The 25,198-nt window shown below is 39.2% G+C and overlaps 1 protein-coding gene across 5 annotated transcripts in view; it reads right to left on the reverse strand.

Annotated features, from left to right (window-relative positions):
* The window catches only part of EBF1 (EBF transcription factor 1), a 447,546-nt gene that overhangs the window by 394,606 nt on the left and 27,742 nt on the right, over positions 1-25,198 (reverse strand). The window lies entirely within an intron of this gene.

The following is a 25,198-nucleotide window of genomic DNA, read 5'->3' on the forward strand; positions in this document are numbered from 1 at the left end:
GTGGATAGAAGGCTTCTCTAATTAAGCATCACTTGAGGAAGCCTGTGAAATTCTTAAAACTAGAAATGATCTCTCAAGTAGGTAGGATGATAGAGAAAGGAAAATAAAACCCACTCAAAATGTTTGAGTCTTGATTAGAAAGACATAAGCTTTCCTGCATTCTGAATTGCTAAATAAGGAAAAACTTACACACACACATTTTTCTTTTGCCCAATAAAAACTTTGAGGTGAACTAAATATCCTACAAAGCAGAAACTCTTTCTCTGTTAGTTCCAGTTAAGAAGCCAGTACTAAATTGAAATTAAATATTTTGGGTGAGACACAGCCTCAGAGTGACTGTCCCTTAGACCAAACAGTCTTCTCTGTCAAAATCATTGAGGATTTAAGATAGTTGGTTCTTGAGAATTCTGGAAAATGTCCAAAATTAGAATCAAACAGAAATAGCTACCCTAAGAGTTCCCAGAAGTCATAACGGGGATGGTTTTTCTCACTAAAATCATTACATATCACATCCTGTTGTCGGGAGGGGCGATTGTCTTGAGATAATCCCCAGTATAAATTTGCATCCTGGTTGTGCTGGAAAGCTAAGTTTCTCTGACACACCACAGCACACTCACTGTTTGATGGGCCCTAACACTTTCTCTCCCTCTAGAGGCAGAAAATGAAGCACTAAATAAGGCTTGATTCCCAGTCATTGGAAATAAAATTTGGGATTAGCCACCAACAAGAACAGAAGGAAGGCCTAGGAAGAAAGAAGGCAGGGAGTGTGTCAGGAAAGTGGGTGGAGGAGAAGCTAGGACAGTGGCAGATGGGGGGGTGAGGGGGTACCAAAAAGGACTTGTAGAGCACTAGCTGTCTGCCTCTCACCCTTGTCTGTCTGAATCTTCCTCAACTGCTCTGTCTCTCCCCATTCCCATTCTCTTTCTCTCCCCTGGTCTCTCTCTCCCTTCCTTCCCTCTCCTCCGCCCTCCTTTGCTCTGTCTCTGTGTCTCTATATCCCTATCTTTCTCTTTCTTACTCATTCATGGTCCTGCCTTCCATCCTCCCAAGCCCCCCACCCATCCACCTATTCCAGTCCTTTAGGACCAGCCATCCTCCAGCTCCCAGGACTGGTCTTGCTTCCTGCCTTGGTGAACCCTCCAACAAGGAAGGGTCCATGAGCTTCCAAAGGGGCTCTGCACATGGCATGGGTGTGAGGACGTGTCACCAGAGGCCGCACATGTCCTGGGACATTTGCAGCTGGGCCTTCAGAATCCCCCACAGTGCTTCCTCCTTTCCCAAGTGCCCCTCGGTCCCACAGGCCTGTTGCCGCCTCTCAGACCTTCAGTCTTGCACTGGAGCGAGAGTGCTTCCTTCCCACATGCCATAAGCATATTTTTAAAATACTTGCACGTGAACTAATTTCTGGCTCTTCCTGCCTCTCAGCTAGCCTTAGCCGTTGGGCCCTCAGTCAGGCCAGGAACCCTCTTGTCCTGACAGGGCCCAGACGCCTCAAAAGGAAACTCAGCTTGGAGAAAGAAGTCGCTCAGGGGTGAGGAGGACAAAGCTGGGTGTCTGTGCGCTTTTCAATTCCACAGGCTGGCAAAAAGAAAAACCTCAGGTCTGACTTTAGAGCCTTTGACACATAATTGGTAGCCAATTTTCCTAAGTGGTGAGTCAATTTTCTGCTTGTGAAATGTAACTTTACCCTGGTGAACACCAGGCCCCAGGGTTTTCAATGTGGCTTAACAGCAATTATATGAATGTTAGGAAGGGGGGGGAAGTGTTAAAGTCCCAAATTTACATTTCTTCATCTTTTTACCTCTTAAAGGGATAAAAGACGTCGCCTCACCAACGAACCCACGAAAAACCCACCCAGAGACAGACACAGGATATCCTGAGAAAAAAAAGCAATTTTAAAAGCCACAACACAAAGGGTACATTTTTTAATTCTCTCAAGTACTCCGACAAGCAGCGAGATGTAGCGGGGAGGCACTAAACATTCACGGGTCAAGGCATCCTTTTCCTAGTTTCCCTGGAGCTATTTTCTTTGCTCCCACCCTAACCCCATCCCTCTAACCCACCCCCCAAAGTACCCGGGGCGGGCGGGCGTTGTGGCTGCCGCAGGCGCGCTGCCCCCACCCACCCCACCCAGCCCAGGCGGCCGCCGGCTCCCGCTCCACATGTGCGACTCATGTATCTGCTTTCACTGGCGACAAACTGGAGCCGGGGCCTTTCCGTTTAGGAGGAACTCGCTACGTGTCGCTAACAACAACACAAACACCGCCTGCCCCTGCTCTGTGCTCCGCTGCCCGCAGTGCGCTCGGCACCACGGTCGGATTTATAGCAAGGAGCCCCGGCTGTAAGAAGTAATTCATGAAGCCCACAATGCCACCACTGAGAGGGGGCAAAGAAACATCGTTGTGTTCCCGGGCCGGGGCCTCCATCCGTAGCCCGTCCTGATTGGCGGTTGTGTACAATCACAGAACAACATTCGCAATGTGTCCTCATTAATTTTGTTCTAATTTTTTTTTCTTTCTATAAGCGAAAAAAGTAATCTCCACCAACCCCTTGATATCATAATTTGTTAAAAACGTAGCAGGCTTACAATATGTTCTTTTGCCATGAATAAGTTGCAAGAGAAAATCATACTACATACATACGCTTGCACACGCTCACATAGCACACACACCCTTGTGCTCACAATACATTCATATGCAAAAAAAAAAAAGTATCACTATTATGGACTTCTTTGGAAGATTTAGTACATTTGTTTCAGAAACACATAATGATTCTAATAACACCGAACCTGATTTGGGAGACATCTACTATGAATGGAAGTTTTGGAAAGATGCTTTAGAAAACAAAAAAACATGCTAAAAATCATTGAACAGGGAAAAAATATGCAACCTATGGATTCCAACAAAAAAGACATCGTATGGTACATAGGCATATATTTATTCCTTCACAGACCCAGAAAACCATGTAACTATCACAAAGCAGAGGGAAAAATACTACATGTGAAAGCTACACTTTGGACTATTAGACTTAATTCCAAAAGATACAGAGACAACCCACAGCAAAAATACACACATGAAACTTTGTACCCAATTCTGCACTAAGAGTAGGCTTGTCAGGCTCATGTATACCTCCCAGAAGCCTGGTCTGTGGTTACAAGATTCAATGTTCAGCCTTCAGCAAATCAGTTTGGGGTTTCTCTAAACCTGAGCCACAGCCTGTCAAGATGACCCCTGGCAACACAGGGGTCTTTAAATCCCATCCCTTTGTTTTTCTCCCTAACACTCGGGGAAATGTCTTCAAGCTCCTGCCTAGGACAACCATTCCAAACTGGAATTAAGACGGACTGATCTCTCATCTGAGAATTTGGAGCTGCAAACCTTCAGGAGATGCTGGGGGGAGGGATCATTATTTTAGTGAAGCTCGCAATCTCCTCAGTGGTCCATCCCTGAGACCCCACTAAGCATGGCTGCTTGCATTTGGCAATAACCCAGGGCAGGTTCAGGAAATGGTTTCGTGTTCCTGCCCTCAGCCTTGTGTCAATGAAGCCTAGCACATCTTTTTTGTGGTTATAATTTAAATGAGACAACCAACTGCACAGCTGTCTCGGTCAAATTATGCAGGGCCATGTGGCCTCTCCTCCATCTTTAAAAAGTCCGGGGCACCTCTGACCATGTTTGAGGGAAGCCCAGGGGAGCAATGATCAACAAAAGGGATAGTGATTAGGCCAACAAAGGATGGAAATTTGCCTAAATGAATATATTATAGGCTGCGCTCAGAAAATGGAAATGTTAGTTTATAAAAAGAGGCAGAATAGTGTCATGATTAAGAGCCTGATCCTTGGGGTCCCATATAGCAGGGTGTGAGTCCCAGCCCCCTGACTTACTAGCTGTGGTCACCTTAGATAAATTATTTCAGCTCTAGGGGCCCCAGTTTCCTCATCTGTAAAATGGGGTAATAAGAATACTCACCACACAAAGTTAACATAAGAATTAAATGAAAGAATACTTAGCAAATGTGTCGCTTAAGACACGTTAAAACTCCAAAACTAAACCGTTTGCCGCTGAGTTGATTCTGACTCATAGCATTAGCCATTATTATTATTGTCATGAACAGTAATTACAGCAACTTACAACAATAATACATAAAAAAAAAAAACACGTAAATGCCAAGGCCAGGCTCGTCTATGCCTCAAATCATCTGCACCCCAGGAAAAGACTCATTTGACTCTGCCTCCAGATCCTTGCTTTACATATTACAAAACTAGGGATTTGCCAAACTGTGAGTAAAGCTAATGTGACTGAAGTTTCTGCAATTCAAATTTTATTTCATTTATCCTGCATTGAGTGTTTTTACATCTACATATTAAACACACACACACACACCCTAGACACAGGAATGTGAGTAAAAGTGTATACAGCAATGCATCTTCCACCAACACAAGCCAGCAGATAAGCAGACAAAAAAAAAAAAAAAGAGAGAGAGAGTACAGGCACCCTTAAGTGAAAGAAGCCTCATCATCAGCTTTATTTTGACAATTCTTCTTGATGATACTCAGTTACAAATTGAGTGGCAAAAAATAAACTCCTTATTAAAATACTGAAAGCATGACCCATTGGATCTTCGCTCCTCAGGGCCCTTTAAAAGGTAAACTTAAATTATAATCGGATGGCAAAAGGATAAAGACCTCGCCTGGGGCATTTCCTTGGGATAAATGGCCAGTTCTTGCCCATGTTGGAAGGAGCTGTTGGCCCAAAGCACTATGGGGCCAGTGACCCCTTGCTGGTCATTAATCGTTACAGAATTCCCTGGAACCAAGGTCATTATTGCTAATACAAACGTAAATAAAAATTCCAGAGACATGTGGATTTCTTTTAATGGTTAGTCCTATTTCTTTCGGTGTTTATAGAGAGTTTCTATAGAATTAATGTCCTACACATAAGCTCTGCAGTTGGTTTGTCTTAACACTTGATCCTGCTTTAAGTAAAGGTTTATTGGACATAAAATAAGAAACGAAGGAAAGCACAACAAAAAACAGGAAATCCTGAGAGTGGCTATTCTGTACCTGGAATTCTTAGAATATCATTAGATGTGGGACTCACAGTTTTGTTTCTTTGGGGATCTGTCAAAATATTATAATGTTTATATGGAAAAGTTTGAGAATTTTTAATTAGATGTATATTTATATACACATATATTTATCTATATGTGTGTGCGTGTGTGTATGTGTGTGTGCATGTGTGTATCTTGTTCCCATTCTGGGCAAGGTTTTGTTTCTCAGTCTATCATTTAAAAAACTGTTTTTGAGATTTTGTGAGATTCAAATTTTTTTAAGCTTAAAGAATATACACTGTCTTCTCACACAAGCTCAGGATACGAGCAGAAAAAATAATTTCGTAGTTTCATTTTAAAGATATTCCCTTAAATTGGGCTTTAAAAGGAATTATCCATCCCAAAAGTACAGATACAAAGTAGATACACTGAAAACTAGTAATTACTCAATGTGACCTACTCTATGCGATTCAGTGTACACCCCATGCATCAACATTCAGAGTGCTTCATCTGGAAAGGAAGTCTACGCCAGAGGAATCTGGTTAGACAACTCTGGGATGTTGCACAGGGAGCCTCTGCTGATGGCCTTTTGAGGTTCCTATCTCATCTAGACAAATGTGTTAGTCTTTGTGCCTCATATTTTACAAGTCTCCAATTTTCTTTCTACTGGATCCCTTCCCCATCTTGCCCGAGTTATGTGACCAATAAATTCAAATAGACCAATTCGATTAGCCTTGTAAAGTACATCATCCAGTGACCACACCCAAGAGCTCCCTACGGATCTTAGCAATAGATGTGGGCCGTGCTTACTGCCTTCTCTTACTACCTGGCTGATACCTTAGACAAGGAAATGAAGGAGGAGCAAAGTTGGTTTAGAAAATTGCTGGCTGTTCAGTTCTAACTGTAAGGTTGGTTATTTACCTTATAGTACATGCTGCTCAAGTCAACCTTTAATGATAGGTTACTGTCCAATGTTAGATACAAGAGGTGACCAAATTTATAGGTGTATAGAGGATCAAAATAATAGAGAGAGAAGATATGTTAAAGATCCTATGTGTCCAGTTCTCCATTTTATAAACGGGGAAACTGAAACCCAAAGAAGTTAAGAGACTTGCTGAAGCTCACATATCTAAATGATGGCAGAGGTGGTATTAAAAACCAGGTCTCCTGTGTCCTAGTTCAGCATTCTACACTAGGTTGCTTCTCATTTTCATTGCAAAGGAAAAAAATCCACTTCAGAATGAGCAACTTATCAGGCCTGTAATAGAATCAAAGCATACTCGCTCCTTAACAAAAGGATATTCTTGAAGTTGAGTTCATCATGGAGGTGGCAGTACCTTGAAGACCGAAAATGAGTGTAGTAGCGCATTAACCTATATTGACTATGATGCTTGATGGATTGCTTCAAATCTCATGTTGGAGATGAAGCAGTGGCCTGGGAAGGGCCAGGAGATGGTGAGAGAAAGATGAATGAGTCAATGGAAGAGTAAATTGGTCACAATTTGGGAAAGAGAATGTGGTTCTACACCAAATGCAACTTCCCTAATAAGGGAGCACCACAGAAGCTCATCATGGGGGATACAGGCCTCTCCCCACACAATGATAGAGGCTCCAATTTATGTCAGATAGTAGATGCTTCAGGAATGTTTATTGAATAAATTAACATATTTGTTTCCTTTGTTCCTTAGTAAATGAACCCAACAAGCGCATGTCTTCATCATCTCTGTGAATGAAAACAATTGAGTTTCCAACAAGAGAATGCCCCAACACGAAACATTTTTCATGGGCTGAGTAAAATTGTTCTTTCTGGATCCCAACACCAAAATATTTGGAAGCTTAGCTTGTTGAATGGTTGACAGTAATTTGGAACAAGGAAAAGAGAAAACATATAAATTCAAAACTTTATCATTTTTAAACTAGGGTTTTTTAATTAAATCAGATTAGCACTTTTTTTAATTAGTGGACAGAGGGAAGAAAGACAGCTGTTGGCTACATTCACTCACATAGTTGAACCTAGGTAGAAAATCCAAATTTTTCTAAAGCAGCCAATCACGTCAGGCAGGCCATTTCAGCAGATAATTCAGACGCTAGTGCACAGTTGCTTCCTCCTTTGCTCCACATCCTAAAAACGTACAAAAGCTTACCCGCCCCACCCTGCAGCTTACCAGGTGAGTGCCCCTCTGCCTTTTGGGATAATTCTCCTGCAGTTCAGCTTATGAGGCTATGCCACGGGCTACTATTTTTTCTCAGCACTATACCCATGACTTTTGCCCTTGCTTGCAGTTCAAAACGTCTAACAAACCTGCTCAGGCTCAGGCAAAACTGTACACAAAGGTAATTTTGAGGAGGCGGAATTTCAGTGTACTTTTTCTGCCTTTTCACTATGATTTTTTCAGAATTATGTTCTACAACAATGCCTGGTATTCTTTATTATTGTTTCTGCAAAGGACAGTGTATTAAATTTGTTTGGGGTTTAAATATAAGACAGTGTTTTCTTAATTAGGACTTAACTTTGAAAATTGCCAAGCTCAATATTTATGTATGTCAGTACCTTCCAGAGAAAAGTAATATTCAGAGATAACTGCTCATGATAAGATGTCTGGAGTAGAAAGAACTTTTCTAAAACTCCCACTGAAAGATAACTATTGATGAGACGTCTCTGACTTAAGCTAAACAAAAACGGCAATTTTCTGTAGTTTTATGACATAGCGTGAACAAGCTCAGTTGCAAATAAATGAAACGTGTGAGCTTTTAAAAATAAAGTAATATTTTAAAATGGGGTATTCTGTAGCTTCCCACTCAAAATGAGTATTATAATTTCTTAGGAACAAGTTAACATGTGAATTCTCACCTCCCATGTATGTAGAGACAGACCCAGGTTCCCAGCCAATGCACCTCACTCCCAGCCACCACTCGTCTGTCAGTGGTGGCTTGCGTGTTATTACATATAACACTGAACAGGTTTCAGCAGAGCTTCCAGACTAAGGGAGACTAGGAAGAAAGGCCTGGTAATCTACTTCTGAAAATCAGTCAGTGGAAATTCTGTGGATCACAATGGTCCAATCATTTTGTGCACAGGGTTGCCATGACTCAGGAGCCGAATCGACAGCAGCTAACAACAGAAATACTATTTGTTAGGCTCCCTGTATGTACAGTGCATAGCGCTAGGCCCCGTTGGAGATACAGAGCTCAGAGGTTTCCTTGGACTCAAACCTAAAAAATACAAATCACATCTTCCCTGAGGCAGAACTCACACAAGGTGAAATGGAGACCAGAATGAGACCCAGATGGCCCAGAGTAGAAGCAGAAAAGTTATTGAAATCAGAGCCAAGAACTTCGTTATGGTCCTGGCTCTGATGCTAATTAGATCTTTGGACAATGTTGTTGAGCTTCTCTTGGCCTCAGTTTTCTCATCTGTACAATGAAGTTATCACATTGTAATCTTGATGGTCTATTCAGATCAAACGGAAACCTGGTCTCTTCCTACAGGTACCTACATTCTTCCGAAAACTCATCTTTGAGACCTGGCTGAGTTATTTATTAGCTTTATGAAACTATTCATTCTCCTTATCCATGAAATGGGTACAATAAATCCTTCCTATCTCACAGTGTTGTTGTGGGAACTAAAACAATGTAGGACAAAGAGGTCTGTAAGCTAAAAAATGCTAAACCTGTAAGAGGTATATGAAGGTCCCTGGAGTTTTGTTGGCACAGTGGTTAAGTTATAGGGCTGCTAATCAAAAGGTTGGCTGTTGGAATCCACCAGCTGCTCCTTGGAAACCCTATGGGGAAGGTCTACTTTGTCCTGTAGGGTCGCTACAGGCTGGAATCAACTCCGTGAAACTAGTTATTGTTGTTTGTTGTGAGTGGTGCAAATGGTTAAGCATTCCAACTACTAATCTTAGGTTGGCAGTTTGAACACACCCAGAGGCGTCTTGGAAACCCGGCCTGATGATTTGCTTTTGAAAGGTCACAGTCTAGAAAACCCTATGGAGTGCAGTTCTCTGCATATGTGGAGTCACCACGAATCGAAATTGACTCAACCACAACAAGAGGTATATGAGTAATATAATTAAAGTGTCAGCCTTCCGAAAGTTATTATGTCTTAGTAAAGATCAAAGATTCTTAGCAAAAGGGACGAAGCTCTGACAGTGGAATTCCAAGCATCAGCCAAGTTGGGTGGGAAAACCTTTCCTGCATTCTTAAGAGTTCCACAAATATTCCTTATTGTTTTTAAACCAGTCTGTTTAATTAAACCTCAAGGAGACCTTTCTGGTGGAGCTCAAAAGCTTGCCCAAACTAAAAAGACTATCCAAGTGAAGGAGGAAGGCCAGTAAGTAAATGTTTTGCCCATAAAGTAGCTTTGTTAGTTTAAAAAAAAAAAAAACCCACAGATCATTCCTGAAAACTCTCACATAATTTTTAGGCCCATCAGCAGAAGCACAAAACAAAAAACCATACTAGTCACCTTGAGCCAGTTCCAACTCATGGCAACCCCATGTGTGTCACAGCAGAACTGCACTTCATAGGATTTTCAATGGGTGACTTTTTGGAAGTAAATTGCCAGGACATTCTTTAGAGGTACCTCTGGGCAAACTGGAACCTCCAACCTTTCGGTTAGCAGCTGAGCACATTAACCATTTGCAGCACCCAGCAGCTCCAGCAGGGGCACAAAGCCAGCTTAATAAACCCGTGATGGGGTACACTGAAGATGTCTCCAGCTGACAGGGGCCTTCAGGAAGTCTCCAGTCCATTCAGTGTCCTGCCTTGAAACCTGAAAGATGAATCTATCTACTAAAGAAACTGGAGGTTCATTTTCACTTTTCCACAACCACAAATTTGTTGGTAGGAGTCCCCAGGAATCACTGATAACTGAGAGAACAAGAGAAGCCATCTTTACACTCCAGTTTCAATAGGCCTGAAATCCTTCTGGAAATCCGATGTGACTGCAACATTTGGTGTCCCCAGAGAACATGAACAACTGATAAAACCACCCCAACCAATGGAGAGAGGATTCACTGTAGACCTTGGGCTAATTTCTTGGTAATATTCAGCCACTGCTACAACTTTCTTTCTGGTTAAATTTCCACGTACCTTAGAAACAGAATTTGTAATTCATAGCTCTGTTTTAAATTCCCAACTTCAAGGGAGGCTATAAGGAATACTGACATGTTTGTGTCAACCGCCTTCCAAACAATTACAGGGAAAAGACTGAGATAGAGTTCCTTTCCTGATAATCAGAGGGGCAATGTACCTGGCTTATATGAGTTCCTAGGTCTCATGATTGCCAAATTCCCCTGACAGACACTCCGGGGACATGGCTACTCCTACCAAGGTAGCCGCCATTTCAATCAGACCTCCTCAAACAACCGACTCCTAATTTCTACAATATCTAGGTGGCAACTGCAGCCCCATAGGTGCCCATAGACATGAATGAAAGCTTGATAAAACTACTGTGTCTGGAAAGCTGACAACCCACTTTAAGCATCAGACTGAGATAAAAGAATTAGGAAACAAGTAGAGATTTAACGTAACGCATTTTCCTAAAATTCGTACTAAACTTTCCATGAGCCATCAATGAATTGGATCTAATGCTGCCCTCATTCTTTGGCAACACATTTTTAAGCCACCGTCATTCAGCCATTTGATAAAAGAAAAAAATGAAAATATCCCAAGCAATATTGACAGCACAGTGATTTAAAAGAAACTGCTATTAGTAAACTACACAGCACACTAAATAAAGAAAATGACTGCTGTTAAGACACACTACTTGAGAATTATCAGAAAGAGCACTGCAAGGCTAAAACTGCTGGATATAAGAAATTATTCAAGTATACATTTGAGTAATTCTGCATTTTAATTTAACCCTTTGAAACATTAATCAAACTGTGGCTAATTATAGGAATTAAAGAATTAAACGATGGAATCTTCTAAAAGATATTATTTAAAAGGCAGTTTATACAATTACTTGTATAGATGTTTGCTTTAAAGAGGAAAACAGTCCTACTGTAATGAAAAGGGTCTTAGAAAATTAAATTAACAAGGGGGGACCAGGCTGATATGAAACTAAATTAGCATCAAATGCAAATTACAGGGTACTTAATGGTAGAAACAGGTGCAGGGAAGAACCCTAAATGAGATAAATGAATAAAACATCCCTCTCCACAAATGTGGAAGCTGACACAAAGTCAATGATATGAATAATTCAGCAGCCTCCACACTGCTGTTGAGGTCAGCCTGCCTTGACCTTTGAAACAGGAAGTAAAATTCAGTTCAAATTTGAGTGACTGGAAATACAGCAGTTATTTGTTTTTTTATATTAAAAAAACTCACAGTATTTTTTTTTTAAATACAGATACAGGGTATATACAATAGAAGTACTGTTTGAACTAGGGTCATTATGTAATCAAAGTAGTTGGTAAACAAACAAGATAAAAATTGTTAGATAAGATTTTACCCACACCATGTCTCAATATGGAAATCCTAAAAATAAAAAGAAAAATAATTAAAGGCACATATGCCAGTGCTCAGTTTATTGACCAAAATCTCTGTGAGAGTAATTCCTAGATTTTTACCTTTGCTTCAAATTATTTTGTTGTATTGTTGTCAATGTAAAAATAAAGATAATAAAATAGTTTAGCCACACATTTTTATTAGTAATGCAAAGCACTCTCACATTTGCAGGATAAAATTTGATTAAACTAGTTTTTTATCTGCATGAACCTGCCTTTTTTTTTTTTTTTTACTCTTCAAACCCTGATTTACTAAATGTTGGATCCCAGATATTAGTTTACCTTTAAAAAGAAATACAACCTGAGTCTTAAAAACAGATCATTCTCATAACTGAATATCTCACATGGGTTTATGTGTCTTTTAAGTTTTTTTTTTTTCTACTTTGCGTGCTTCAAAGTATTTTGTACAGTCAACTACTGAAAGTACTCTCCTCATTTTGAATTGAATTTGGTGCTGCTAGAGCTTAACAGGGTATAACAACAAACCAAATTCTACAAGCTAGGAAGACAGCAAAATATATATGGCATATCACCCTCATCTTTATTTTACAGGATGGCATAAAAGATGTTTGATAATAGCAGTTATCTCTGCCCTCCAATTGGTTCTATTAATGGGACCCACAACTTGGCTATCTACCTTTCATCTTACTGTGCTTGTCAGATAAAAGATTATGTTGAAAAATGAGCTTAATTTTATTTTCTAGATTTAGAGAGGGTTAAAGATACACACATCTCCCCCACCCAAGAGAAAGCAATGGTAAACTAAAAAAAAAAAAAACTAGGTCTGCGATTATAATGACCATATGAAGAAGTCTGAGAAATGCTCCTTCTGAACATGAGGATTTAGCCGAGGCTAAATCAAAGATGCAGGATATTTTTTTTTCTTTTTAATTATTATTATTATTATGATACCGGCTAAATCACTTCTCGCTCGACATTTAATAAAGGGTGATAGACCAAACACTGCTGATTTGGGGTTTGGCGTAATGACTGACCTGAGCGAAGGCTTTGTGTACAAAGTGGCTCCCCATTAAATGAGGGCTCTGTGGAACCAGCTGGTTCTCATTTTGAAACAACCGGTTTCTCTATCCCCAAGTGCTAAAGAAAATAATCCCTGCAATCTATGACTACACACTTTCACGGAGGCAGCAATGAGAATTTGATTGTGGAGATAATTAAAGTCATTCCTGGAACTTCCAAGAAAAAAAAGGGGGGGGGAAGAGGGGTAGAAAGAAAGAATAGTCAATGATAGTGTTTAAAATTAAACTATGACAAATCGTTTTGAGTGGAAAAGAAGGAGGCAACGAAACCCCCTCCCTGTACGGATTCAGCTGAACCAGCTCTGTTCTCCTCTCGGCTGCTCCAGGGGGAGACCTGAGATGCGATTACAGGGGCCACGGTCCTGGTGTCGGGTTTGCAAGCCAAGGAATCTAAACACAGCCCCAGAAGCTACTTGTCACTGACGACACAACAAGACTTTTTTTTTTTTTTTTAAGATTCAGTCTTACATAAAATAGTGAGGGAGAAATCTCTCCGGATTCTTCAACCAACGGCCTTTCCTAGCTGATCTCTTAAGATTCTCTTAACACTAACTAAAAAAACAAAGAAGATATCCGACACTTAAAGGCGCTCATCTCTCAATCTCAAGAACTCTTTTTTTTTTCCTTCTTTAATGTTATGGTGTTCTACAAGAAGAAGCCTCATTCAGATAGCCTGAATGACATTCAGCTGAACCTGGACCTGCCTGCAGATTTCATGGGCTTTGGGGGAAAAAATCTAAAATACATGTAATCTCTCTGTCTGCACTATCTGCCTTTAACAGAAAGAAGAGATGGGCTCAGTGAGGACGATTCAGGGCCTCTCAATTAACCTGATTAGTTCAGCACATTGCTCTCATGAATGACACCTTATCTTGAAAATAAGGGAGAACTTCCTTCCCAGCCTAGACGCAGGAGCCCCCTGAAGCCACAAAGATGCAGCCTATCAAATGGGAACAGCGTCGGCTTCTCCTCCCTCTTCCCAGCTCACGCAGGTCAGAAGGACTGGCAGACACAGGGCCTGATTGGATTTTGTGTCCTAAGGACAGGAGGCAAGCTCCAGTCTGCCCAGGTGGCCTTGGAGAAGGCTGGAAAAAGGGATGCCCTGTGGGCAACTTCAAGCCCCTTCTTTCAAAGTCAACCAGGCACATGATGGGATTGGGGTAGGGGAGTGTCTGTGTGTGTCTGTGTATGTGTGTGTGTTGGGGGGTGGGAGGGGAGAGAAACAATTCATTAACCCTTCAATCATCAGAGAAGCATGTCAATATTCTATCTGCCAAAAAAAAAAATCATGAATTCTTAAGTCTTCTAACAACTGTATAAAACAAAGGCACTGCTTAAACACATATTATACCAAGACTGATTTCAGGCTTGACATAATGAGGGGAGAGGGCCGAGTGGCCATACAAAAATAAAACTTTCCTCCAAACTCTGAAATCTGCTTGCTTGCAAAGGATGTGATCTCTGAGGTTTTTTTTTTTTTTTTTTTTAAATCCACATTATCTTGTGTCATAGACATACTAGTTAACAATATATTCTTGAAAATGTGCTTTGTGAGAATGTCAACAGCAGGATTTTTCACTTACTTGTCTGCTCCATGATTTACTTGATCAATTAAACAGTTAAGCAATGAGGAGATTTGTATGGTAATTGTGTGAAGATGAACATTTTTAAGTGTAACAAATTTAATATTTTATCTTGTATTTTCTGTTTCTCATCATTCTTTAATGGCAGTGTCTTTTCACTCAATCGTGTGGTAATAACAAGCCTGTCTTTATGCTGAGAGCTGAGACCACCAGATTCAACAACTACATTTCTAGCTCCTTTCATTCTTTCTTTCATTTCATGGAAGCACCCCATAAGCACCTACTATGAGCCAGAAACTGTGCTAAGTGATGGGGAAACAGCAATGATTAAAACAAGCACAGTCACTGCCCTTGGGAGTCTAAGAGTTCACCTGCCTGGGTGTGCTCAGCAGTAACACAGGGGTCTCGATTAGAATTTCACAGCTGGAAAGGGTCTTAGCTTTTCATTCCAGCCTCGATTTTAAAAATAGCACCCACCTTATACCAAATATGCAATACGTGCCAGGCACAGTGCTAAGTGCTCTCCATGTGTTAACTTACATATTTTTCAGCACAGCCTTATAAAGTAAGAACTATTACTATCATGCCCATCGCATGGATGAAAGCTTAAGGAAGTTAAACAATTTTCCCACAGTCCCACAGTTAGCACTGGCAGAGCTGGGATGTGATCCTCAGCAGTCTGACTCTGGGGGCTGTGCTCTGAACCAATGTGTAGACTGCCTCACAGAAGTGAAATAAAGCCATGGAACTGCCCAAGTTCAATACCACTGGGTATGAGCTAAAGCAACTTCAACCCAGGGTTATGTTCCCTCAACATCATGATGCCAGTCTAAATTTGTACTCTTCTGTTTTTTGTTTGTTTTAATCAATACATACTTTGTTTACACTTACCATTTATCCCAATTTATTCAGTTTTTTGTCTACTCTGAGACACTGACCAATCCATAAGGGTAGGAACCATATCTGTTGTAATTATTGTTATATCCCAAACCCCCAAAACAGTGCCTGTCGTATAGTAGAGGCTGCCAAAGTATTTGTGGAAAGAAAAACAATGAATGCATCCTCATCCAAGGGACCTCAGCTTTGTGATAAACCTCAGTAAGGCAATTTTACTTACAAGAAAGTTCCATGGCAATGATCACATTAAGAATAAGGATCCACATGGAATATATTATGCTCAAATTACAGTAGGTACCTGGCATTAAACACCTGACATGTGCCAAGCCAAGCACTAGTTATTTTAACCCTTACCACTCTTCAAAGTAGGTCTGACTTTTCCCGTTTGAAAATGGGAAAACTGAGCCCCTGAGGCTCAGTACTGGCAAATGGCAGTGGAAGGATCTGGTCCCATATCCAACGGATTCCAAAATCTATGCCTTTCTTATTGCACTATGCCTTCTTCTCCCAAAGATTTCTCTTTGGATTTGTGTCTGTTTTTCCCACTGAAATACACAATGGTTCACTCATCAAATTAAACGAGGGCACGACAACTCAACCATTGACTCAGCAAAGGGCACAACAATTTAGGTAACAAAATACATAATTGTATATACGTATTTTTTTTAAATACCAAAGGCTAAATGCAACATCTACTGAGAGACCTGGTTAGGTAAACAAGTTTAGAGCAATACATGGAAAGAATGAATTGTGGATACTGAGAAACATAAAATAAATGTATGAAAAACTGAAAGCGGTGGTTTTTACTGGACCATTGATGAGAGGGAAAAATCAAGTTGAGAGCTAGGAGATGGAGTTTCTAATCACTTGCTTTGTCACTAATTCAGTGTATGGAAGTGGATAATCAGTCCCTTATGCTGTGTGCCTCAGGGTACAGATCTGTAAAATGGGGCTAATCTGTGCCCTCACATGTCTGTGAAGAAAACTCTGAAACATTACCCCTTAAAGTGCTCTAAAATGTTGCAAATATGATTCAGATGTTAGTGAACGTTAAGTCACAGTGGCCAGGGTTTTGTTTGTTTTAAGATGTTTATAAGCCAGAATTTGGATGCTGGTCTTCACATGAGAACATGTGGACAGCCAGAATGGGGCACTCCCACTTCCAGAGCCACAAGAAGGGCTCAAAAAAAATTTTTTTAAAGGATATTCTTAGATGTATGCCATGCCTCTGAGATTAGAATCTGGTTATAACAAAACACCAAGATTGCAAAAAGGAACATAGGTTTTCAGCACTGTTAGTAATAGCTTCACAGATAATTACGTTAACTCTTAACAAACTTTCTTTCTAAAAATCCTTTCTAATGAAGAGATCACGTGCTTTTCATCTTTTTTTCCATTCTAATGAGAAAGTGAGAAAAGCATGTGTGTGTCTGCATGTGTGTCAGTGTGTATGTGTGTCATGCATGCACACATGTGTGAAAGAAACCAAACCTGATGCAGGTCCAGGGCTCTTCAGTCTAACTTTGCATTTTGTGAGAGGACTTCAACCAATAGCGTATCCAAGACTGTACTCAAAATTATATTTTAAAAAATTACCACAGATCAGAATACTGATGAGTGGAAGGCATATTAAAAACAGGGAGAAAAAAATCCCAATAGTTTATCTATTGCACAGTAATAAATAACTTGCAAGTAGCAAGATTGACCACCAAATGGAGTTTAAAAAAAAAAAAAGAAGCCTTAGCCAAATCATGGTTGTTTTGGAAAGGCGGAGGGTAACCTTCCTACCACTAGGAAAGTTTCCCGGCTGTGTTCCTAACTCCTTGGTGTGCACCACTCAAGCCTAAGTCAGCACACACTGGCCAGGGCAGGTGGCATATTCAACATACTAACGGGGCAGCGCCAGGAAAGACCAGTTTTAATATCGTGAAACAAAACAGCCTAACATTTCACTTTGAAAATTGCCAATTCATCCCTTATTAAAAAAAAAAAAGAAAAGGAAAACAAAAGTTATTTCAACCTTGAAAATGTCACGTCATGAGCCTCCGGTGTCCACAACCTACAGAAAGGCTTTTCTTACCCCTCAACCCCTCTGCCCCCAACAGCACACACATAGTATCAATATTTGGTCAATTGAGCATCAAACAAGCGTAAAAGTTCTTGAGGGATTCTTGATATTGATTAAAGGCCATTTTTAAAAATCACCACCGCAACCTTTACGTGAGCCAAAATGTAAGACTCTTGCCAAAACCCTATAAAATATGTATGGTGTCCATGTCCAGCTGAAAACTGCACACGCACAATCTGACGATGATTTTCTCTTTCTTCCCTGCACTGGCACTGAAAGCGTTAAAGAAAACAATAAAAGAACAAGTGCATGTACAGGGTAGGATTTACTGGCATTTACTTTTAATCTATGTCCCTTCACTCTGTAGCTTATCGGGCCTCTGTCAGTCCTTTTTCCTCCTTTATATTTCATGAGGAGCCCCCCATGCTGCTAGCGAGAGACAGAGCCCAAGTGTCTATAAGCTTTTTGTCAGGTAAAAAGAGAAGAAAAAGGGAAGGAACAAGAGGAAAAGCAAAGCTAAGAGGCATCTATTAGATGTCACTGGGCTTTTGTATTCATGTCAATGATTCAGGATTAGAGTATTTGAAATAATCTTATTGAGAGGAATCAAAAGGCCCACCGAGTGAGAAGCTGCTCTGCAGCATATGGCAAAGGCGAGGACAATATCTTATTAAAGATGTGTTGGCTAACACTACTACTTTTATATTATATTACAAAACTATTGTGCCTCAAACAGTTAGCTGGATGGTATAGTTACCGAATGCCATTTTGGAGGTTATTGTGTAGGATCAAGCTATATAATTTGCCAGCTTGTCTGTCTAGTTAAGTCACTCAAGTAGGGCTTGGGGGCATGTTTGGAACTAGAACCAAGCACTTCGCCTTCAAAGATAAAAATCCCCAAAGCACAGTGTCGACCACTCTGTTCCCACTGCCAAGTGGAGTATACAGAACACAGATAAAACTCCAATGGTATTCTCTTCCCCAGAATCAGTTTCATTAAGTTAACAGCATTTAACTGCCTACTTTATATGTGAGCTCCCATGGAAAATATGACATTGGAATTTTTTTGGGTCTGACTCCCCTCCCCATGAAGAACACACCCACACAATCACGCAGTCAGCTTCACGCTTTATCGGGATTAAGACAATTAAAATTCTATTACAGTAAGTACTGTAACATTAAAACCTCCAGTTGCTTCTGGACAAAGCCTGGTAACTGGAGAAATAGTTTGCAAGGGAGATTTATCTTCATCTACTCACACCTTTAAAGGTAGCAAGCCACCAAAGACATACCTGTACTGTTCGCCATATTTCATTGATTGCAACACGAGTATCTGGGTCACTTTTTATATTGCCCTGGACAGTATATAGTTACACCATGTGTAAAGAGAAGATTGGGATGGAGGCGAAAGAAGGGAGAGAAGGAAGAATTAGTCTACTTCAGATCGCTTCTCATGCAAATTAAGATGGCCAATACATCATCTCTTTATATTCAGGAACTTCTAAATAGAGTTTTAAAAATCTGGCCCATTTTTATTAGAGAGTTTGGTTAGGTGTTGGCAACAGGAGGAAATGAAGAGAATTTACCAATGGCAAGTAGTACTTGGGAAAGTTTTTTTTTTTTTCCATTCTAAGCAACCTCTTTTAGAAAAGTGAGAATCCACTTTACATAGTAGTATATTCTAATCACAAACTGACTGTGCAAAGTTGCCAACATGACACACAGGGGACTTTGCACTGATTTTTTGTATTTTTCCAGAACTGTTAACAAAAGCAAAGTTATGATGACTTGGGATAAAAACGCACACCATGAGCTGACACCATACACGCTGCTGATTCTCTGAAGCTATAATAAATACATTTCTTGGAAGTTGCTGCCATTATTTCCTTTACAGGGAAACCACTGCTGTTCATTACACAGTATCTGCAGTAGTATTATACCATGTAAAAATACTTTGCATTATGATATACTGCCAGCATCTTTGAAATGCATTTTAATGTATCCTCGTTGTATATTTGGGAATAGCTGATAGCAAATGGAATATAGACTGGTATTAGCTTATTTTATCAGTTATTTTCTTATCATGGTAACACATGGCACGCAAATGTACAGGGCTTATCTCATATTCCGAATGGTATTATCTGATATATGATAAAATATAGAATAACTGGCTCACATAAGTCTCATTGCTAATAATCACATGAATTCCCACTGAGAAAACCAATGTTTAAATACGCTAGAGATAATAAACAACTGTAAATTCATGCTCAGTGTTGATGGCTGGCTTTTCACTTTTGAAAAAAAAAAATGCAAACCTCTCAAACCAATAAAAGGACAGCAATTGTCTTGCCTGGGGCAATTTTAAAGTCTGAATTCCTCCTCCCTTTTTTTATTTTAACCAGTGGTTAAGAGCTATGGCTGCTAACCAAAAGGTTGGCAGTTGGAATCCACCACCCATTCCTTGGAAACCCTATACAGCAGTTCTACTCTGTCCTATCAGGTCGCTGTGAGGCAGAATTGAGCAATGACAATGGTTTTGGGTTTTTGGGTTTTGTTTTTTGTTTCTTTGTTTGTTTGTTCGGTTTATTTTAACCAAGCACTCAATGTTAGGCATTCAGGGGCTATAAAGGGTTTATCAGAGCTCTGGGAAATACATTTACACCTCTGGTTCTTCATGCCCCTGACAGCCACCTGTGTATCATGCAGAATGATATCTTCAGTGGTTGGTCCTTCTAGAAACGGGGTGAAGACCAAAATAATAATAGCCGAACAGTTAACGAAATGAAGCCAGAAAACTCTGACTAAAAGCCTCGTTTGCAACTTTAATAAAGTACATATTATGTTCATGTGAGTTGAGGTACTTTATTTTTATGATAGAAAAAAGTTTTAGTTGACTTTGAGATCTCTGATGATAAAAGACAGAGGGGCCCAGATACCTTCACAATCTTAGAAGAATATATTCTCTACCCCACCCAATATTTAAAAAAAAAAAAATTGTAGTCTCATCTTAAAGTTTTACTCTTGTTTTCCTACTATACAGATGGACGTGTATGTTATGTAACATACCGGGTACATTTAATCAAGAAAATTAGTTTAGCGGTAACCCATTGCCATCGAGTCAATTCCAACTCATAGTGACTCTATAGGATAGACTAGAACTGCCTCATTGGGTTTCCAAGGCTGTAACCTTTACAGAAGCAGACTGCCACATCTTTCTCCTGGAGCGGCTGGTAGGTTCAAACAGCCAACCTTTCAGTTAGCCGTCAGCACTTCACCACTTGCGCTACCAGGGCTCTGTAGCTTAGTGGTAGAACAACATAACACTGTACTTTTCTTTCTGATAAGGCCTGCCACAGCATTTATACCTCTTAGATGAAGAATGGATCTTAAATAAAACTATTCGTTTAAACAGCCCTAATGTGGTTAAGTTTTTCTGTTCATATGATATTCATCATACAAAACCAACAGGTAAAAAAAGGGCATTCTAAGGCTTTCATTACTAAACATTCTATTTCAAGCATTAATCATAAAATAAACCCAGTAAGTGTTATCTAAATGAAAGTAATTTAGATATGGAAGGTGTTTAGAAAATTCTGAAAACAAAAACAAATAGAAGTGTTTTTTGTCTGTTTGTTTGTTTCCTTTTTAGGAGACCCTGGGGTAAGTGTTGCCTAAAATACAGTACTTCCAAACAGACCAGGTTTTTCATATTACAAAATTTATATTTTTCAATGTTGCACGTCAAGACCTAGATCTCATAGTTATGGGGATTCTTATAAATGGAAAAGAAAGCCATGGTAAAGCTGATAATGTTACCATAAACAAACCCAAAAAGGAACAAACCCAAGGTGTGTTCCTTGCCAGGCTTTAAAACTTCATGTTTTCAGTACTGACTGTAATGATCCCAAAACTTGCAGATTATTCGAGCCACAATATATCCTGAAAAGATTTTGTCTGAATTCACATGAGGCAAGAGGACACAATTTGAGTAGGAATTTCATCCTTAACCATTTCTATCCACTTTAAAAAAAAAAAAATCACTTCTTAACTGCTAAGGATCCATAGTACAGGGAACTGAAGAGTAGGGCTCCTATTTTTACCCCTTACTTAGAGATTTAGCCATTTCATCCATCACACTCATCCTAAATTGAAAAAACAAACAAGCAAACACTGTGCCACCCCCTATCCCGTTCTACTGGAATTAAGCGATTCAAATCTGGCCAGAAACGTCAGGTCTCTATGTGAAAGGAATCTTATAGTTTAATTTGGAGAAAGAAAGAAATGTTTTCACAAGACCATCTGTATTCATCCATGCCTTTGCTCAAAGATAGTTTAGTGACTCAAGGGTAGAAAAAAAGAGACTTTTGTGAAGCAAATCAAGACTGAATGATAGTCCTAACCAACTAGATATGAGCAACAGTCAACATGCTTAATATATTCAGTTCAAGCATTTAAAAAGAAGTTTTTCACATTGAAAATGGAAGGTATTATTTTTAAAGATTCAGAAAAACTGGGTTCCCAATTCAGACTACCCTATGTGACTTTTGTCATTATCATCTTTTCTGATTCTTACGAAGTAAACCTAATTAAGAACCTTCCTCATTAGTCTTCCAGAAAAATTAGCACAGCTTATGCTAATTACTCCTGCAAAATTTAATAAACTCGTTGAAATGGGAATAGTCTAATGAGGTTTTATTTATTGAACTAAGATAACTCCAAGGAAAAAGGTTAGGACACGAGGCTATCCAATGTGGTAATAAAACTACAATTTATTCAATTTCTAAACATAAATTTTATTGCAACCCTTTTAAATTCAAATATGAGTTACTGTGTGGATATGTTAAATCAATCTCCACCTTAATTCAATCACCAGAAGTCATTTTTTGCTTTTTACTTTAACAATAATTACCACACATAGCCCTTTACCTCAACGATAATGAAATTTGCTGTTATTAGTTCCTGGTCATCAGCTATTACAGATAACACATTTGACTTTTCCCCTGTCTACACAGCCCAAATATCTGAATAATGAGGCACAGGCTGGATTTTATGCTTCTTAATCAAGCTATTTGGCACCAGGCAGAGATATAATCTGGCAGTCAACTCCAGATGTACACTTCTGACATTTCCAGCAATTTTCCTACAAACATTTTCGAAGTGACTTGACAAATTGTCATAAGTGTAAAAAAGAGTTTGGGTCATGTTCTTCTTACATTGTCGAATGCTATCAGAAAGAAGTAGAACCCCATTTTTCTAAATCACAGTCAGCAATTGCTGATTTGGTTAATTCTACTTTGTCTGAAATAATATGCCAAGCTGATGTCCCCAAATCGCTGGCAATAAGTAATACAGCCAAAATTTAACACAGAAATGAGCTTACCCTGCACCATTGCCGTACAACCAGAAAGCCTCTTCTGTCTATCCTATAAATAGTTCTCCTGAATAACCACTGCTAAAAGTCCTTTATAAAAATAGGCCTGTTCTTCCAAAATCTGAAGGACAAGCAAAGGGAGCTAAAAGTTATTGGTGCCCAAAAGGTGACTGCGTATTAAAACTACGCTAAATCATAACCCAGGGATTGACCGTACTCTCGGCTCTATAATTGCATAACATATGCATCTTGTAAAAACAGTTACCATTGTTGCTGAATGCAGGCCCCATAACCTATTTTTACAAAACATGCAGGGATCTGCATCCATAAATCTGAAAGCAAATCAAACTCTAAGCACGTAACACGGATATTATGCAATCAGTAATATAGAATCAAACTGGAAACTATGAAATTCAAACACAGTTGCCATGATTTTTTTTTTCTTTGCAGCAATTTTATGGAATTGAAAACTCTTTTCTATTTTGCCCTCCCTGGCGTGAGTTCTTTTTGTTATTCTGTCCTCTCGTTGTTAAAAATGAAGTTTCGCGTATCAGTACAGACAGGACTGGAGCTTTTAAAACCGTTGGCAGACTAAAGGACAAATAAATTCTGGAAACTCAGATGCAAATAAAAATAGCTAAATGGTGTTTTGCATGTCAACTGGCATCACTGCTTGAAAAGAAAGTTCATGGGAGATAGTGGTAACAGCCAGCAAATAAACATATGTTGGGACTTGGGCAGATAGACTGGGTTGCAGCCGTTTTTCAAGTACTCTCTTAAGAGACCAATATTGGCTACACACTGTTTTCTACTTTGTCAAACCAAAAGCAGAAAAAAAAAAAGAAAAGAAAAGGATAAATGTCATGAGTAATATCTCTAAAGCCACCAACAGTATAAAGTGCATACTTATTTTGCCTAAATTGTTTGAACTACCCCAGCCAAGAAAAGGTTTTAAGTACCCTACTGGGACAGATGCAAGGCGGCAACAATAGAAGGCACACTAATGCAATCCAGGTAACACAATCCTGTTTCAAAAACAGGGCCGGGCTAATTACAGCGCTGCTGAGTCAAGTTTCTTATGCCACTGCAACCCACCAGAACAGGTCAGAATCAAGTGTTATTCAAACCACAGTCATATCAACCTTCTATATCAGAGTCACAGCTTAAAACCAAATAAAGAACTTAAAAGCTTAACCCATTCACAAACAAACAAACAAACAAAAAATTGTTTTCATTGCAGGTGGCAACGTAAGGTTCTTGTCACCATCAAAACCAAAAGGAACTGCATGGCAGAACAAAATCTTGTAGTTTCAAAGTTCTGGTGAATATTTGGGCAGGTCCTTTGATCAGAACAATTTCTTTTTAATGTAAGAGAAACTTGCTTAAAATAACAAATGGTATTTTAAAGAGGTATATTTAAATGAAACGAACGGCAGGAAGGTTATATTTATTTTTGACCTTAATTTTAACATTTAGCTTCCATTGAAGAAAAAGAAATCCTCTGAAGGGCAAATCTGCTCCCACAGGTACCCACGCCATTCTAACTCTAGACACAGCCTGACTACACACTAAACTTTCGTATGTTTTAATTCTGAACCAAATGCTTCTGCTGGCTTATATTACTACTCTTTTATTGAGCAAAAATATGTTTTTAATGAATCATCTGAGCAAAAGCTACTTAATTAAAATATTTGACTTAAACGTAAATTTTATAAAACTACTTCCCAATCAAAATTGCATTTATGCCTGAGGAATCATGTAAGTCAAAATCAACAACTGATCTTTTGATATAAATTATGACAGTGAAAGTAGATACTTTTATGTTCTTGTTCTTATTAACTGAGAAATAATGAATCAAGCCTGAAAAAGGTGAAGAACTGGAAAAAGCATGTTTTTTTGTTTTGTTTTGCTTTCGGTCAAAACTCGGTATTACCAAACCCCCAAAACAGGACTTTTGTTCAGTCCTGGATTTTCTCAGTGATGAATTGGTCAGTCTCATTTGCAAGACTCTTGTTCCAGCTAGTGGAGGGTGCTAGCTCTTTTCCTAGCTGACAACTGACAGTATCTATAAACCTTCCAGGCCATTTAACTCTCATTGAGTAATACTACGTAACAAATGGTTTATCATACATGCTTCCATACAGTGAATTTCAATAATTAAAATCTAAAATGAATATTTGGAATGCAACTTTGCATAATGCGTGCACACACTGACTCGGAATTGCACCGAAGAACTAAAACAGATTTATAGTTCTACGGTGATTTACTTGGTCCATGTCAGATTAGTAATATGGATCTGTTTAAAAACACAATAATTAAGACAAGCGGGATAAATTAATCAACTTACAATACAGTATGAGCTGCAATCAAACCCGAGAAATAACAGTAGAAAATCTTGGTCCACAGATCTCTTTAAGCTGCTTTTATGCATAAATAAAACCTTAAAATGTAGATGGATTACATCCAACAGAACTACTGTAGCTAAAAGTGATAATGATTCAAACATTTTTCAAATAAAAGTTAAATATTTATAAGCACCCAACCACATTTCATAAATCACAAACTATTATTATTTTATTTCTGAAGCTTCCTGGCACAGCATGAGGATTGAGCCACAGACACTAAGGAAAGAAAAAAAATGTATCTATATCGCTTTAGGAGCATGAATCAGACACAAA

The sequence above is a fragment of the Elephas maximus genome, chromosome 2, assembly GCF_024166365.1.
Source record: "Elephas maximus indicus isolate mEleMax1 chromosome 2, mEleMax1 primary haplotype, whole genome shotgun sequence".
In the NCBI taxonomy this organism is placed as follows: domain Eukaryota; kingdom Metazoa; phylum Chordata; class Mammalia; order Proboscidea; family Elephantidae; genus Elephas; species Elephas maximus.